Source organism: Camelus ferus, chromosome 3 (genome assembly GCF_009834535.1).
Source record: "Camelus ferus isolate YT-003-E chromosome 3, BCGSAC_Cfer_1.0, whole genome shotgun sequence".
Lineage (NCBI taxonomy): Eukaryota > Metazoa > Chordata > Mammalia > Artiodactyla > Camelidae > Camelus > Camelus ferus.
This window is the reverse complement of record NC_045698.1, coordinates 64,359,539-64,377,261: the sequence shown is the minus strand read 5'-3', so window position 1 is coordinate 64,377,261 and position 17,723 is coordinate 64,359,539. Positions and strand designations below refer to the sequence as shown.

At 35.6% G+C, this 17,723-nt stretch overlaps 1 protein-coding gene and 1 long non-coding RNA gene across 17 annotated transcripts in view; one reads left to right on the top strand and one right to left on the bottom strand.

Moving 5' to 3' along the window:
• The window catches only part of LOC116662525, a 49,923-nt gene extending 48,036 nt beyond the window's left edge, over positions 1-1,887 (bottom strand). Inside the window, exon 1 of one of the 2 annotated variants that reach the window (XR_004318494.1) lies at positions 1,383-1,887. This is a non-coding gene — a long non-coding RNA (uncharacterized LOC116662525). The remainder of the gene's footprint in view (positions 1-1,382) is intronic. The other variant, XR_004318492.1, reaches the window with a different exon arrangement.
• The window catches only part of MCTP1 (multiple C2 and transmembrane domain containing 1), a 482,756-nt gene that overhangs the window by 98,761 nt on the left and 366,272 nt on the right, over positions 1-17,723 (top strand). The gene's annotated exons all lie outside the window — the stretch shown is intronic.

The following is a 17,723-nucleotide window of genomic DNA, read 5'->3' as shown; positions in this document are numbered from 1 at the left end:
TCACTAGAAATCTTAAACTTTTCCCCTAGTATTTTCAGTGATATGTTTAGCTGTTACTCCTTGATTTGAAAGGTAAATTAAATGCAAATTTCTTGCCTCCTCTAGCCCCATCTGTACCGCTGACCACCACGGGCAAGTTGCTAAAGTTTTCTATTCTCCAGTTTTCTGTATGGGCAGTTGAATTCCTTTGCTAGAATAATATAAACTAGAAAATTAACTCTCAGGTAAGTTCATGAAATACTAGCTTATCTGTAGGGCATCCTAGGGTCCAGTGCCTTTATCCTGTCTCTTAGCTCTCCAGGGCCTTTTATGGCAGCATCTTCCTCTATTAAAAAATAAAAGCTAGCCAATTCGTTAATACATCTAATACCTAAGACCTACTTTTGGATGTATTTGGATTTCCATTGGCTTTCTTAAGATAATATTGGCCCTCCAAAGTGAAACTCATATAGATATATATACATATATATATTTATATTCTTATTCGAAATTTTCACATATATCCTTTGAAAACAGTATTTGGGGCACAGAGTAAATCTTAATGACAGCAATATTGGATACCTTATTAAGGTGATGTGAGAGTTTTGGGGTTAAGTTTTTAGTCACTCCTCAAATCACACTTCCCAGGGAGCTTGGCTCCTCTGTTTACTCAAAAGACCAGCCGTGAAGGCATGAGAAAACATGAATTAATACAGTTTCACCTGTACATTAGATATGGGGGAAATTACATTTTATTGCCAATCAGTGTGCTGAAATACTTAGTTGTAAAACTGGTCTCTGGCTTTAATTGACGAGTGACATTGATATAAAAACTGCTGTATTTTTGTTCAAATATTTACAGTTAATTAGAGGAAGCAGCAAAGACATAATGAATGTACAGATTTTAGTCTAAACACAGATTGCTCATATTGGCATCTCATTAAGAATGTGTTCTGTAATGAATCATTTAGTCTACTTATCTTTGTTCTTTATCTTTAGAACCATTATCAGGGTGGCTGTGAAGAAAGCAGATGAGAGTTTTAAAAAATATTACCGTAGAACATCACATGCTAGGGAAGTAGTAGTTGTGAACAAGACTGGTTTGAGTTAATGTAGATGGAGAATGGGATTACTGCTTAAGTTAAAGCTTACCCTCACTAGTGTGTAATGTATATATAGTATAATTAAAACTCATGAAAGAGGTTTCCAAAGTGGTTTGGGCATTTGATTCAGATTTGATTTGATTTTAATTCATTTTGCAGTTCAGATCATCAGTTATGAGGTGTATTTGCTGGCCCTGCAATGTATCAGGGACAGCCAAGGTGGTCATTCATTTTTTTCATGCCGTGTAATAAATTATCATCAATTTAGCAACTTAAAAGCAACAAAAATGTGTTACTCACAGTTCCCATGGATCTGGAGTCAGGCTTCCTTTTCTCAGGGTCCTCTGCTCAGAATCTCACCAACTGTGTCAAGATGTTGGTCACACTTCTGTGTTCTCTGAAGCTTTGAGTACTCTTCCAGGTCTAGTAAGGTTACTGGCAGAATTCAGTTCCTTGTGGCTATAGAACTGAGGTCCCTTTTGTCTTGCTGGCTGACAGCCAGGGGTTGCCCTCAGCTCCTAGCGGCCACTTCACAATACAGCAGTTTAGGTCTTCAAAGCCAGCTGGAGAAGACTTTCCCCAGTCTGCTGTGAGGAAGTCTGTGTAGTGTGTTGTGAGCAAGGGAGTGACTGTCCCATCACCTTTGTCAGATTGGAACCTCTGCAGGGAAAGCCCATTCTATCATATTCACAGGCCTCCCCACACTGAAGGGAAAGGGATTATACAGGCTGTGGACACCAGGGAGCAGGAATTTGAGGGGCCATCTTAGAATTGACTTCTATAGTTAATGCAATTTAGGTGTCTCTTTCTGTGGCTGTGCAGTTTGATGGTTCCAGCCGTCTTGTTTGTAGGTTGTCATCTTGGAATATGATTAAAATCCTAAACTTGGGTGCCAGTCTTTACTTTTTGTCTTTGTTACAGGCTCCATATGGGGGCTCAAATTTAAACATTTTAAAGGATCAGGGTATTAGGAGGCAAAAAAATCTGAATTATTCCTACCTTGGTTTCCCTCTCTTTTGTTAGCCATTAGAAAGCAAAACAGTCATACCATAACGATTGGTTTCACATGTTTAATGTATATTTGAAGGAATTTTATACTCAAAGGGATTAGGTAGACAAGAATTCAACAGTCTTGCCAAAAACCTTTCTTAGAATATAGGAATGTGTGAAGCCTCATTTTCCACAAATTATATGTTTAATATTTCCTATTTTTTCCTTCTTCTTACCTTGACGTCTGCAAAATGCCTTCAATATCAGCTCAACATCTCCTCATATGTGTCTTTTTATTCTAATAATGCAGTCCTTTCTTATTTTTCTAATTCCCCTTTTATGTACACTGCATGATATGAGTAGAACTCTAATGAGCTACTATTTTTCTTTAAAGTAAAAGGAAATTTTGATTTCACTACTAATTATTTGTATGTTTATATTCCTAATGCCATCTGTTTTGTTTCTATTCATTTTCACTGAGCATATTAACTATAAAATTATGCAAAATTATACTTTCGATTTACAAAACATAGCCACCTGGCACCTAACTTGTGGTAATTCTCATCTTCTCTGTAAGTCATACAACTCATCATATTTGCACGTTAATCAACTTTTCTTTATGTATTGAGAAAGAAAACTTCTCTAAGGATATCTATTAAGGTTCTCACTAATAAACCATGGGACGAACAAAATTATCACAGAATGTATTCACCATGGTTACACTTTCCACTTTTATAGAAACAATTCTGGTATTTAATATTATTATAAGTGGTACATCATGCACCTACTTCAAGTTAATTTTTTCAATATTCTAAGTGATCTAATTTTTGTTAGCTTTCTTTATTGTTTCACTTATTTAAAAAATTGCTCTAGTGGGAATTTGGGGCAATATCTACCAAATTTTAGTTACAGAATTGAATAAGTTGTTTGCCATAATTGCATGGAGCCCCATTCTTTTGGTTTCTAGTAAGGATCCTATGAAATTTCATTTTGAGGAAGTTAATTTATGTTAGCTAAAAAATTCTTAATTAGTATATAAATATTTAGCAGCTGTCTTGTCTTTTATAGCTGAAATAGGACTTAGATTTCGTCTAATTCTATTCCTTTATTTCATAAATGAGGAAATGAATATCAAGGGAGTTAACACTGAGGAGAAATGTTCAAAAGTTGGGAATAGTTCCCTGGCCTTAGGTTTCTGTTGACATAAAAACTTCATTTTGCTGCATGAGTGTGCTGTACTTTTTGATTGTATACCCTAAACCCTGCAAGCTTCTTTCTCTTATGAAAGGTACACCATAATTAAAATTATTTTTTTCCAGTATTCTAGGTGTGCTTAATTTTCATTAGCTCTAATTTTCATTAGCTGCTCTAATTCTTTCATTTCATAGAAAGAAGCTCCCATAATAGCTGCTAGTATGAAACAGCTGAGTCCTGGTCATGCACCTAGTTGACCTCTGAGGGAGGACACAGTGTCAGGTATCTCCTGGTGGCTGAGTGACACAGTGTGACAAGATGAGCACACATCACCAATACAGCAAAACAGCAGCACCACAACCACCAAAAATTCAAAGGTTTCCTTTGGCAGCATTGTTATGTCAGATTCCAAGAGGATTAAAATGTATTTTTTATCAAAAAGGAATATTTCTTTCCTCATTAAACTTTACTTAGTATTTTTTCAAGCATGATTTTCAGATTCGAGAGATAAAAATATACTTTCTTAATTTTTTTGGAAGTGTAATTAAAAAATCTTTGATTTTAGAAAGACAAGCACAGATAATTCAAAGGCCTCTAATTACTCATTCTCTTTGGAGAGGGGATTAAAAAAAAAAAAAAACCTCCTAAAAACAAAGACTGTTCCTAATGAGGCTTCAGAATCCTGCAGACCTTCCTGGCAATTGAGAGCTTTATTTCCTCTTTATGGGAAAGTATTTTGGCTCACTGCCTCTTCATCACCCCTCAGAGAGAGAACCGCAAAACAGACTGAAGGACCTATTTTTCGTGACTTTGAAACTTTGTTTTATCTATTGCCCTTACACTGAGTTTGTCAAACCTCTGTGCGAACTTTAATGTGTGGGAGCTTTTCCTCTCATTTCACTCTCCACCTTCATTACCACACACAGATTTCGGAGGGTTGGACGGAGGGACGTGAGTATCACAGAGCCTGAGCCTGCTGTCCTGGGCATGGTTTATTGTGTGTTTGGCCTACTGAGCTTGTCAGTTGAACTGGCCAGGATTTAATTTAGGTTCATGTATCTTCTTGTATCCATACAGTGATTACTGTAATGGTGTATTGTTGGTTAAGGAATGTGGATATGTTTTATTTCCTTCAGTGGTAATGATGGATTTCCAAGACCACATGCCCATATCCATCTTCCCTTTATCAGATGACTGGTTGAAAATAGGGAAGTATATATTCTGTCTGGAAAAGAAAGATTATTTGGGACCAAGCTCATTTCTTTGGTATCCTTAGCAAGTGTTACTAGGCAGCAGAGCTAACCAGCCACAAAGCCTATGTTGACAGTGTTCCTGTATCTAATCTGTCTAATCAGTTCATGTGAGACTTTTTTCCCCTTTGGCAAACTCCACACAAACAGTGGAATATAAATAAAGGATGGAGCTAGAAGTTTTCTTTTCCCTGCTACCGTGCCCTGCAGAAATATTTGCCAAAAGAACACAACGAAGGAGTAAAATTTAACAATTGTTATTAATGAAGCTAAGTATATCTAGAATCACTCCCTGGATCCAAACTTATCCACTTTCTAGAACTAGTATTTTTCCCGATATCTGGTAACATTTCCTAGTTTTTAAATAGAGGATTATTGTAGATAGTAGCCATATATTTTGTGATGAATCTCCAAAAAGAATAGCTGAGAGTTAAGGCCCAGTATATAAGAGAAATCTTGTACCCTACGCATAGAATGCATTTCTCTGGCTTGGGGTTTTCAATCTGATGTGCCTGAGGCTTCCTGCCCAAGCTCATTTCCATTGCATGCCTAATTTGAAGATGCAAAAATAGTGGAATAGAGTTTGGAATGATCCTGGTATTTTGATTGGATTTAAGTTAGGAATGAATCCAAATTACTTCTCATTTTTGAATTCCCATTGCATCTTACTTGGTGGTGGAGAGCAAGTGACATTATTTTTAGGCTTTAGTTCAGTTTTCTTTAGTTACTGTTTTGACTGTATTAAATGACTTAGATTTTAAAAATGGGTGTTAATTGCACTCATAATTTAAAGTTTTTTTCCCCATACTGTTGAACTAATTTAAAGGAAAGATAAATGGCAAAGTATTATCTTTGGCAATATCCTACAATATTTGTCAGTAAAGACCTAAACAAGTGTTAGTATTTGCAGCTGCTGATTGTCTAGGGAGGAAGCCATAGGATGTTACTAGGGTGTGTGCATATGTGTGTGTGTGAGTGTGTGTGTGTGTGTGTGTGTATTTATGTGACAGTAGTCAGGGGGCTGTTCTGGGAGTACTGGCCTCCCTTGTTGGAGGCATTGAGTCAAAGGATGGAGTAGAGAGGAAATACCAGGTAAGAGACCACTGTTGGTCTGTGGAAAGAAAGATTTTACCTGAAAGTTAAAATAATGGCAAATGGTAGGATCTCCTAATCCTAACAGCCAAGTCAGAGGGGAAGGCAGGTAAGTGGGAAAATAGGTTGACATGGAAATACAGCATTTCAGAGAGTCCAAGATGGTGTCAGTAATGTGCTGTATTTAACTATTAGATCCTTCTCTTTGGTGGAGCTATAAAATAATGGCCCTTTCAGAAGCCATCACATCATAACAATAAGATTAATGCAATAATACTATATTTCAAAACACGTATTCTTTCCGTGGTATCATTTTTTAGATGGTATAGCCTTTGGACATGTGAAATAGTCATTCAGTTGAACTTGAGTGTTCTTTTTACTTTCTGAGAAAAAAATACTAAATAATTCTAATTCTAATACTTTTGTGCTATTAGAAAATGATATGAAACCATATTTCCTAGTAGCGAGCTATTCAGTTTATTCATAAAATGGAATTTATTGTTTTTGTTAACTTTAAGTCTTTGTTTTAATCCAAAAACAGTTGGATAAGACTGCTAATGAGAAAACCTCTCCTCTAAGGTCTAAGTTTTTACTCCTAGGCATCAGATATAATTCACTGATTCTTACTTAGGATACCACAGAACAAAATTTAATTATCTCTTTTTCCAAAGCTGATCAGAACCAGCAGTTTAGAAGGAGGGTTGTTCTTTTAGAGGTTGGCACTATGACAGCAGAAGTTTTAGTCTAATGTCGAGAGGAAAGTGGAGGAAATTAGAAAGTAGAGACATAATTGTTGCACTAACTAATGAAATAAAGCTACTATCCATCCATCAACCAGCCATCAACAAAAGTTTGAATTATCATCATTAGGTTATATACTTAAAGGAAATAGGGATAAAGGATACTATATTTTAGAAAACTTTCATCAAAAATGGTTAAAACATAAAATCATTTCTTTTATTACCTGGGGAGTTGAGCTTTGTTTCTGGAAATTTTATTTATTTATGTAGAACAGTTCATTCTCCAGCTTTATAGCAAAATGTGTTATTTGTAGAGAGCTGGGCCAATTTGGGGACCTGTAAAACAGAGAAAAGTTTTTGTTAAAACCTATGACCCCTTTGGTGAGGATGGAGTGTGTGAGATTTCCCACAAATAATTAAGATAAAGTGTCACTGAGCTGCATCCCATTCCTCTGTGTCCTTCTGTCAGGGATGAGCCAGAGGATCATGGCAAGTAGGGGCCCTGTGGATGCAGGGACTGTCTGTGAGACAGGGAGGGAGGATGCTTCTTAGGAACCCATAGTTTCTGTTACTTTTTGGCATTTCTGTCTTTCCTTTTAGAGTTCTAATTTTCTTGTCATTAAGAAATGTAATGCCTTTTATTTCCACAGTAATGTTTATATTTCTCTTTTGCATCTATCATCACTGAAAGCACTAGCCTTTTTGTCACTGGCTCAAGTCGCTCCATGACTTTAAGGTGCATGGTTACTATTTCTTACTATGCCATTGCTTGTCTCTCTTTTAAATGTCATTTTATGTTAGTGGATGATCAAGGTGTACACACTGGGCCCAAGGGGAAAAGTCCTAAGCAATCACTGGTTAGGGTCCAAAGAGCTCTTTTCATTCCTATTGATTCTATGCAAATAGATTCTGAATTGTGACTTGGAAACAGGCTTTTGTTAAGTTTTTTTGTTAAACAGAAGTTAAAAATTTTTCATGACTGTGTTCTTGGTTCACGGTCATTGCTTATATTTACTTTTTTTTCCCTTTATCCACAGTGACTGTAAGAATGGAAAAAAAAACGATTACAATTTTCAGTTTTCTGGAAACTGAAGACTTTGATCACATATGTCTGTAGGGAAATGTGACATAGGACCTAAACTGGAATGATATTTCCAAGCATGCTGAGGAATTGTTCCTTGTGTAGAAACCTCATGTTAGATTCCTAATTATAAGCACAAGTACTATTTTAAAAGGTTATTATTTTCCTGTTAGCTCTATTTCTTGGCAGGCAGTTCAAATTAGTACTAACAATAGAGATAAAATGTGATTCTTGTTAACTGGAGACTTGGCAGTTAGGAGAATCACATGGTGTCTTTCTGAGAGACAATGATGAAGCTAAATGTGCGTTGTTAAGCTCTCTAATAACTGAAGTTAACTCTCTGTATGGCCTTCATGAGACCCGCATTAGAAATTTGAGACAATTGTTTAATTTAAAAAATGATGGGAAAAATTCTAATGGCAAATCAGTCTGAGTCAATAATGAAAAAAGAAACTTTGAATATATTTTAAAAGGAATGAAGTTTTACTTTAATTCATAGTAGCTCATCTACAGAGACATTTTTAAAGCATGCAATAAATGACTATGGTGTTTGGTTGAAAGTGGAAATTAGTAGTAAAGTCCTATGGTGCTTATTCAGGTAGTTTTTCTTAATGTCTTTACCAATAATTTCTCTAAAGAAAAACATTCTAGGGGGCATCTTACTGCCTGACATAGGTGTCTCACTTGCTCTAATCAACATTCTGATTTAAATGAAGGTAAAAGTTACATTCTTATATGAAAACCAGCACTGGTACATCAGGGAAAAAAAGGGGTAGAAAGGAAGGGATGTAGGGAAGGAGAGAGAGTTTGAGAGAGGAAAGAGAAAAGAGAAGAACTCAAGAAGATAAGGATGAGCAGAATCAAGGATTACCGGGTCCTGGCATGTGAAGCTACTCAGTTTCGACAGTTTGGTATTGGATGGCAAAAAGGAGTAAAACACAATCAAACTTTCAGGTCCTTGCACACTTAACAGCAGCGATCTAAATTGAGTCAGGATCTGAGAGTCCCTAACCATGTGAGTAAGTGCTAGGCTGAGGGGGTGTTATCAAGTAAAACAGATATCCTTGCTTCAATTCGCATAGTGCCTAGAGGTAATTAGTGAGTTTCTAAAATATTTTTTCAAAAGACTGTTTTCTTGAGTAACTAGTATATTCCCTTTGCAGTCGTCGCACCCTTCCCCCCCCGCCCCCCAATTTGGTCAAATCCCTTTTAAATGTCCATAACAAAAGCAGAGGTTAGCTTTCCAAATAATTCCAAATTTGTAGGAAAGAAACTAATGAGATTGTGTTAAAATGTCAAAGTGTATGTATCTTAGTTAGCAAGCCTGAGTAAATTTCAGCAAAAAGTAGTTTCGACTCAGTGCCATCCCACCTTTAGGGGTTTTAAGTAAGAGAAAGTGTGGAAAACCACTCTGCCCTGTGTGAAGGGTGGTGGCTTATGTTCTTCATGGGAACAGTTAGTTAAGTCTCTCAGGTTTGTTTTATGCTGCCTCTGTGGGAAAACACCTCCATTCTGAGACTGCTGATCATGGAAGGGGTCTACAGTCTTTTTCTAGTACATTCTCAGTAAATTATTCTTAAAGCAAAATAATAGCACAAAGGTTTATAGTAACAACTGTTTTTCAGAGTATTGGGGGGAATAAAAGAACGTGTTTGTACCCTTTGAAGATTTCAAATCTTTAAAATGCCAGTCTGTTTTGAAAGTTTCTACATAGAATAATTTTGTGTTTGATGAAAGATTCCTCTTGTCCTCCCAAGGTTTCTTTTGGAGTATAGAGAAGTAATGAAAGAATCAATTGTGTACATTGATTTTTTTCCCCTGTTACTAACAGGCCTAGAACACCTTCCATATCATGTGGCAAGGTTCCAGGTTGTAGATGGACATGAATGATAGCTGGCACCTTGGAAAAGGGGACTGAAATCAATGGAACAGGTTACCCAAAACAGTTTTTCAAATGCCAGTATTTTTAAAGGAGTGTATGATTACTCTTCTGAAGGCAGATGCCTAGCCACTGTGTCTAGAAATGAGACATTTTCTCCAATTCCAAATCATAGTTGCATCTGGGAGTATGAGAGTCAAAGGAGAACAGAGGTCAGGCTGAAGTGAAAGCTGATTTAGTTCTTGATGATGAGATTGCATTGAACAGGAGCTGGGACAGGATGACAGTGAAGTTCCCTTTAAACATTGAATTGTCATTTAAAAATACCTGCCCATTCTTCTCTGGATCATCTTTTAAACGATGCTTGTAGGTATGAAAATTGACTACTATTCCCTTATGCATTTATTATTCAACCACTTTTTTTTTACATTATATTAGTTTCAGGCATACGGCATAATGATTTAGTAAGCTCTACTAAGTGTCAGGTTATGTGCTAGATATTAAGACAGAAATTAATGACTTTTCACTTTGAAGGAGCTTACAGTTTAGTGGGGAGTGGGGTTAAAGTCACTTAATGTTGCCATAAAGAGACAGCTTCTGCTGATTGGTCATTATTTAGCTTTATGCCCTTGATCCTGGGTAAGTAGCTACAAGTAGAAACATTTGATCTAGAAACTGATCTTTCTTGTGAGTAGCAAAATTTTTTCTTATCTAGCATCAGGCTCAAAAGACCTTTTTTTTAAATTAACTTTTTAATATTTTAAAAAGGTTGATTTTGAGATTCTCTTTAAAATTCCTTTGACGAAAATAGTTTTGGAGAAAAATGTAAAAAGAAGCTCTCTTGTTCTGAGAGTGAGAGGAAAAGGTATTGCAACAGGCAAATCTTGCTCTCACCTGCACTCATTTTCATTTGACATGCTGCAATTTTTAGATCTTTTTATTTCCTTACGAAATTTGCATCTGCCAGAAAGAACATCATGCAAATATCTGTAAATCTCTAACCCCGTTTTCTCTTGTTGGATATATTCTCATAAAGCTTCCCAGATTACAAAGACATTAAGAATAATATAATTGAGTTCTATTTTCTTTGTTTTGAAAAGCAAATGTTTCTGGCTATTAGCATGCATGAATTCTATTCTTGGCATTTATATTTTGGGCTTTGACATAATGGTCTAACTTTTTTGATGGATGTATCTAATTATATTTCTTAATTGATATTAAACTAATATGAGTATTGAAAAAAATACTAAAGGTTTTGAACAAGTTTTCAGTTTTTTTGAAAATTTGAACTATAATTTTAATATCACACTATAAACAACTCTTAGAATGCATATACATATAAACATGTAAGTGTTGGTGCAAATGAAGACTCAAACAAATTCAACACTTCAGAAAAGAATCTAATAAAGAGAACTGGTAGTAGGATTTTCTAGATACATTACATTATTTTGTATATGTGACATAGGTTACTTTGTTCAGATACATTATGGACAGTAGTTAAAAATTGCCAATCCAGCTAATGGGCAAGGGCTACTTTTATAACCTAGAGGCAGTACCAGTCCCCCAAAAAAGTGAAAAGTAAAGAAGATAATTGTGTATTCTGATAAGGACTCCAAAGGGAGATAGGATAAGGAACAGCTGGTGAGGGGAGGGCAGCAGGATGGACCACTGCTTACGTGGATTGCCAGAGAAGGTCTCTATGAAGAGGTGACATTTGTTTTGTGAGCTGAGAGGTGAGAAGGGTGACTCTTGCTTTTGTTAGCAGACCTTTTCCTATACTTTTCAAAAGCTCTGCCAGACCAATACATGTGTTCCATGGAATTTCTATTTCAGTGGCTTGTTTTTTAATATAATAAGACATGTTAGGAAATGAAGTGAAAGAACAGATGATTCTTTCTCTGTATATGTAACTAATTTGGTGTTCTGTCATTATGATTCTTGCTTTTCTACAAAGTGACAGGGGAGTCTAGTTAGAAGAACCTGGATGAAGATTGAGAAACCTACGTTCTTGTTAAGCCCTGCTGCCACTATCTTCACAGCATATAATCCCTCTGGACCTTGTTTTCTCATCTGAACAGTCACACAACTGGCTTTAATGCCCTTTGCACCCCTATCCAGTTCCAAAACCATTATCATTCTAACAGGAAGGTCTTTGAATACATCTTGGTGTATAATCATGGAGTGCTCACTAGCAGACAGAGCATAGCTCTTCTCTTGGGAAAATGAGAAAGGGATATTAATTCAAATTATTATGAAAGATGACCCCAAAATGGGGGAAAACACTTTTCATTAAAAAAATAAACTTAAAATAATATTTAAACTGGCATGATTGTTATCTAGAACTAGAATTTTAATGTTTTTGGTAGGACTTTCATTAAGTATCATATTCCTTATAATTCAGCATTTATGTAGTAAAGTAATTCAGTGAACATTTTATAAAAAACACATAGCATACAAATCACCAAGTTGAATTTGTGAGGAATCAATGCTTTCCTGACTTGGGGAGCAGTCTTTCCTGGGGGTTAGCATACATACATACAAACAAAATTTGTTTATTCGCTTATTGATTTGCTTTATTCCACAGACACTTGAAGCAGCTTATAATAATGTGTGTGCCAATACAAACAGTCAGGATGAAGGAAAATATAGCTAGAATGGAAAGCAGTGTTAGGCAAGAGATCAGCAAGCAACAGAATTCCACAAAGCTTCTAACACTGAGGTGAAAATTTTGGCTATGATGTTAATTATGGCCAAGAAGTACTTCAGTGTTTGTAAAAAGTGTATCAGCTCTTGAGGAGAGTTCTTTTTGGACTGGTACTGCCTCTAGAGCCTTTCCTAGAATGAACATCTTAAAGAAATTGCATGGAACTTTTGCACTGGGGGATATACTGTTTGATGATGACATTTACTGAGCACTTTCTATGTGCTAGGCGTGTTCCTAAGTATTTTACAAACATTTTCTCATAATTTTCATAACTCTATAAGCTAGGGACTATTGTGTTTTTTAATTGAAGTATATTTGATTTATAATATTATATTAGTTTCAGATATAGAGCATAGTGAGTCAATATTTTTATAGATCATGCTCCTTTAAAAGTTATTTCAAGATGATGGCTATAATCCCCTTTGCTATGCAATATATTCTTGTTGCTTATCTATTTTATACACAGTAGGTTGTATCTCTTAATCCCATATGCCTAGTTTGTCTCTCTTCCCTTGCCCCTCCCCCACTGATAACCACTGATTTGTTTTCTATATCCCTGAGTCTCTTCCTGTTTTGCTGTACACATTTGTTTGTATCGCTTTTTAGATTTAACATATAAGTGATATCATACAGTATTTGTCTTTCTGTCTGATTTATTTCACTAAGCATATTATTTTCTAGGTCCGTCTACATTATTGCAAATGGCAGTATTTTGTTATTTTTTATGGCTAAGTAATACTCCATTGTCTGTTGGTGGACACCTGGGTTTCTTCCATATGGATCTTGGATATTGTAAACAATGCTGCTGTGTACACTGGGGTACATGTGTCTTTAATAAGTATTTTTGTTTTTTCCAGATATATACCTAGGAGTACAATTGTTGGATCTTACGGTAGTTCTATTTTTAGATTTTGAGGAAACTCCGTACTGTTTTCTATAGTGACTCTACAAATTTACATCCCTACCAACAGTGTAAAATTTTTGTCCAATCCTTGCAAATATTTATTTGTAAACTTTTTGATGATAGCCATTCTAATAAATGTGATGTGATATCTCGTTGTTTTGATTTGCATTTCTATAGTAATTAGTGATGTTGAGCATCTTTTCATGGCCCTGTTAGCCATCTATGAGCCTTTTATATATTTTGGATATTAACTCCTTGTCAATCATGTTATTTGCAAATATTTTCTCCCATTCTTATAGGTTGTCTTTTCATTTTGTTGATGGTTTCCTTTTCTGTGCAAAAGCATCTAAGTTTAATTAGGTACTTTTTAAAAAAATTTTTGCTTCTTTTTTTTGACTTAGGAGTCAGACTCTCCAATATATTGCTATTATATAGATATAGATATAGATATAAAATATATAAAAGTGTTCTGCCTGTGTTCTCTTCTAGAAGTTTTATGGTTTCTGATCTTACGTTTAGGTTTTTAATCCATTTTGAATTTATTTTTGTATATGGTGTGAAAAAATGTTCTAATCTCATTCTTCTACACATAGCTTGTCCAGTTTTCCCACCACCACTTGTTGAAGAGACTGTCTTTTCTCCACTATATATTCTTGCCTCCTCTGTCATAGATTATTTGACCATAAGTGCTTGAGTGGGTTTATTTCGGGGCTCTCTATTCTATTACATTGATCTATGTGTCTGTTTTAGTGCCAGAACCATGGTGTTTTGATTACTGTAGCTTTGTAGTATGGTCTGAAATCTAGGGGGGTGATACCTCCAGTTTTGTTCTCTTTCCTCAAGATTGCTTTGGCAATTCAGGGTCTTTCATGGTTCTGTATGAATTTTAAGATTATTTGTTCTAGTTCTGTGTAAAATCTCATGGGTATTTTGATAGGGATTGTATTAAATCTATAGGTGGCTTTGGGTAGTATGGCCATTTTAACAACATTAATTCTCCCAGTCCAAGAGCATGGAATATTTTTCCATTTCTTTGTATCATCTTCAGTTTCCTTCATCAGTGTTTCTTACTTTTCAGCATACAGGTTTTTCACTTCCTTTTCTTAGTTTTCAGCATACAGGTTTTTCACTTCCTTAGTTAAGTTTATTCCTAGATATTTCATTCTTTTTGGTGTGATTTTAAATGATATTTTTTAAGCTTTGTCGTTCATTTTTTTTAACATTTTTTATTGATTTATAATCATTTTACAATGTTGTGTCAAATTCCAGTCTTCAGCACAATTTTTCAGTTATTCATGGACATATACACACTCATTGTCACATTTTTTTCTCTGTGAGTTATCATAACATTTTGTGTATATTTCCCTGTGCTATACAGTGTAGTCTATTCTACAATTTTGAAATCCCAGTCTATCCCTTCCCACCCTCCACCCCCCTGGTAACCACAAGTCTGTATTCTCTGTCTGTGAGTCTATTTCTGTCCTTTATTTACGCTTTGTTTTTGTTTGTTTGTTTGTTTTTGTTTTTGTTTTTTAGATTCCACATATGAGCGATCTCATATGGTATTTTTCTTTCTCTTTCTGGCTTACTTCACTTAGAATGACATTCTCCAGGGGCATCCATGTTGCTGCAAATGGCATTTTGTTGTCAGTTTTTATGGCTGAGTAGTATTCCATTGTATAAATATACCACCTCTTCTTTATCCAGTCACCTGTTGATGGACATTTAGGCTGTTTCCATGTTTTGGCTATTGTAAATAGTGCTGCTATGAACATTGGGGTGCAGGTGTCATCCTGAAGTAGATTTCCTTCTGGATACAAGCCCAGGAGTGGGATTCCTGGGTCATATGGTAAGTCTATTCCTAGTCTTTTGAGGAATCTCCACGCTGTTTTCCATATTGGCTGCACCAAACTGCATTCCCACCAGCAGTGTAGGAGGGTTCCCCTTTCTCCACAGCCTCTCCAGCATTTGTCATTTGTGGATTTTTGAATGACGGTCATTCTGACTGGTGTGAGGTGATACCTCATTGTAGTTTTGATTTGCATTTCTCTGATAATTAGTGATATTGAGCATTTTTTCATGTGCTTTTTGATCATTTGTATGTCTTCCTTGGAGAATTGCTTGTTTAGGTCTTCTGCCCATTTTTGGATTGGGTTTATTTTTTTCTTATTGAGTCGTATGAGCTGCTTATATATTCTGGAGATCAAGCCTTTGTCGGTTTCACTTGCAAAAATTTTCTCCCATTCCGTAGGTTTTCTTCTTGTTTTATTTCTGGTTTCCTTTGCTGTGCAGAAGCTTGTAAGTTTCATTAGGTCCCATTTGTTTATTCTTGCTTTTATTTCTTCTAGGAGAAAATTTTTTAAATGTATGTCAGATAATGTTTTGCCTATGTTTTCCTCTAGGAGGTTTATTGTATCTTGTCTTATGTTTAAGTTTTTAATCCATTTTGAGTTGATTTTTGTATATGGTGTAAGGGAGTGTTCTAGCTTCATTGTTTTACATGCTGCTGTCCAGTTTTCCCAACACCATTTGCTGAAGAGACTGTCTTTATTCCAATGTATATTCTTGCCTCCTTTGTCGAAGATGAGTTGACCAAAAGTTTGTGGGTTCATTTCTGGGCTCTCTATTCTGTTCCATTGGTCTATATGTCTGTTTTGGTACCAATACCATGCTGTCTTGATGACTGTAGCTCTATAGGATTGTCTGAAGTCTGGGAGAGTTATTCCTCCAGCCTCTTTCTTTCTCTTCAGTAATGCTTTGGCAATTCTAGGTCTTTGATGGTTCCATATGAATTTTATTATGATTTTTTCTAGTTCTGTGAAATATGTCCTGGGTAATTGGATAGGGATTGCATTAAATCTGTAGATTGCCTTGGGCAGTGTGACCATTTTAACAATATTGATTCTTCCAATCCAAGAGCATGGAATATCTTTCCATTTTTTAAAGTCTTCTTTAATTTCCTTCATCAATGGTTTATAGTTTTCTGTGTATAATTCTTTCACCTCCTTGGTTAGATTTATTCCCAGATATTTTATTACTTTGGGTGCTATTTTAAAGGGGATTGTTTCTTTACTTTCTTCTTCTGTTGATTTATCGTTAGTGTAAAGAAATGCAACTGATTTTTGAACGTTAATTTTGTAACCTGCTACCTTGCTGAATTCTTCAATCAGCTCTAGTAGCTTTTGTGTGGACCTTTTAGGGTTTTCTATATATAGTAACATGTCATCAGCATATAATGACACTTTTACCTCTTCTTTTCCAATTTGGATCCCTTTTATTTCTTTCTCTTGCCTGACTGCTGTGGCTAGGACTTCCAGGACTATGTTGAATAGGAGTGGTGATAGTGGGCATCCTTGTCTTGTCCCAGATTTTAGTGGGAAGCTTTTGAGTTTTTCACTGTTGAGTACTATGCTGGCTGTAGGTTTGTCATATATAGCTTTTATTATGTTGAGATATGTTCCCTCTATACCCACTTTGGCGAGAGTTTTTATCATAAATGGGTGTTGAATTTTATCAAATGCTTTTTCTGCATCGATTGAGATGATCATGTGGTTTTTGTCCTTTCTCTTGTTGATGTGATGTATTACACTGATTGATTTGCGTATGTTGAACCAGCCTTGTGTCCCTGGGATGAACCCCACTTGGTCATGATGTATAATCTTTTTTATGTGTTGTTGGATTCTATTTCCTAAAATTTTGGTGAGGATTTTGGCGTCTATGTTCATCAGTGATATTGGCCTATAATTCTCTTTTTTTGTAGTGTCTTTGCCTGGTTTTGGTATCAGGGTGATGGTGGCTTCATAGAATGAGTTTGGGAGTAATCCCTCCTTTTCAATCATCTGGAAGAGTTTGAGAAGGACTGGTATGAGTTCTTCTTTGTATGTTTGGTAGAATTCCCCGGTGAAGCCGTCCGGTCCTGGACTTTTATTTGTAGGGAGGGTTTTAATTGCTATTTCTATTTCCTTTCTAGTGATCGGATTGTTCAAGTGTTCAGATGCTTCTTGATTCAGTTTTGGTGGACAGTATGCTTCCAGAAACTTGTCCATCTCCTCTAGGTTATCCAGTTTGGTTCCATATAGTTTTTCATAATATTCTCGTATGATATTCTGTATTTCTATTTTGTTTGTTGTAATTTCTCCATTTTCCTTTCTTATTTTGCTAATTTGTGCTCTCTCTTTTTTCTTCTTTGTGAGTTTGGCCAGAGGTTTGTCGATTTTATTTACTTTTTGAAAAAACCAGCTTTTGGTTTGGTTGATTTTTTCTATGGTCTTGTTAATCTCTATTGTATTTAATTCCTCTCTGATCTTTATTATTTCCTTCCTTCTGCTGCTTTTTGGGGCTTTTTGTTCTTCTTTTTCTAATTCATTCAGGTGGTGGGTTAAATTGTTTATTTGAGATTGTTCTTCTTTTTTGAGGAAGGCCTGTATCGCTACAAACTTCCCTCTTAGCACTGCCTTTGCTGTGTCCCATAGGTTTTGAGTGGTTGTGCTTTCATTATCATTTGTCTCAAGGTATTTTTGAATTTCAGCTTTGATTTCCTCATTGATCCATTGTTTTTTCAATAACATATTGTTTAATCTCCATGCTTTCCTTTTTTTCTCCTTTGTTTCTCTGTTGTTGATTTCCAGTTTCATGGCATTGTGGTCAGTAAAGATGCTTGAGATAATTTCTATCTTCTTAAAATTGTTGAGGTTTCTTTTGTGCCCAAGTACATGATCGATCCTGGAAAATGTTCCATGTGCACTTGAAAAGAATGTATATCCTATTTTTGGGGGGTGTAATGCTCTGAAAATATCCACCAAATCTA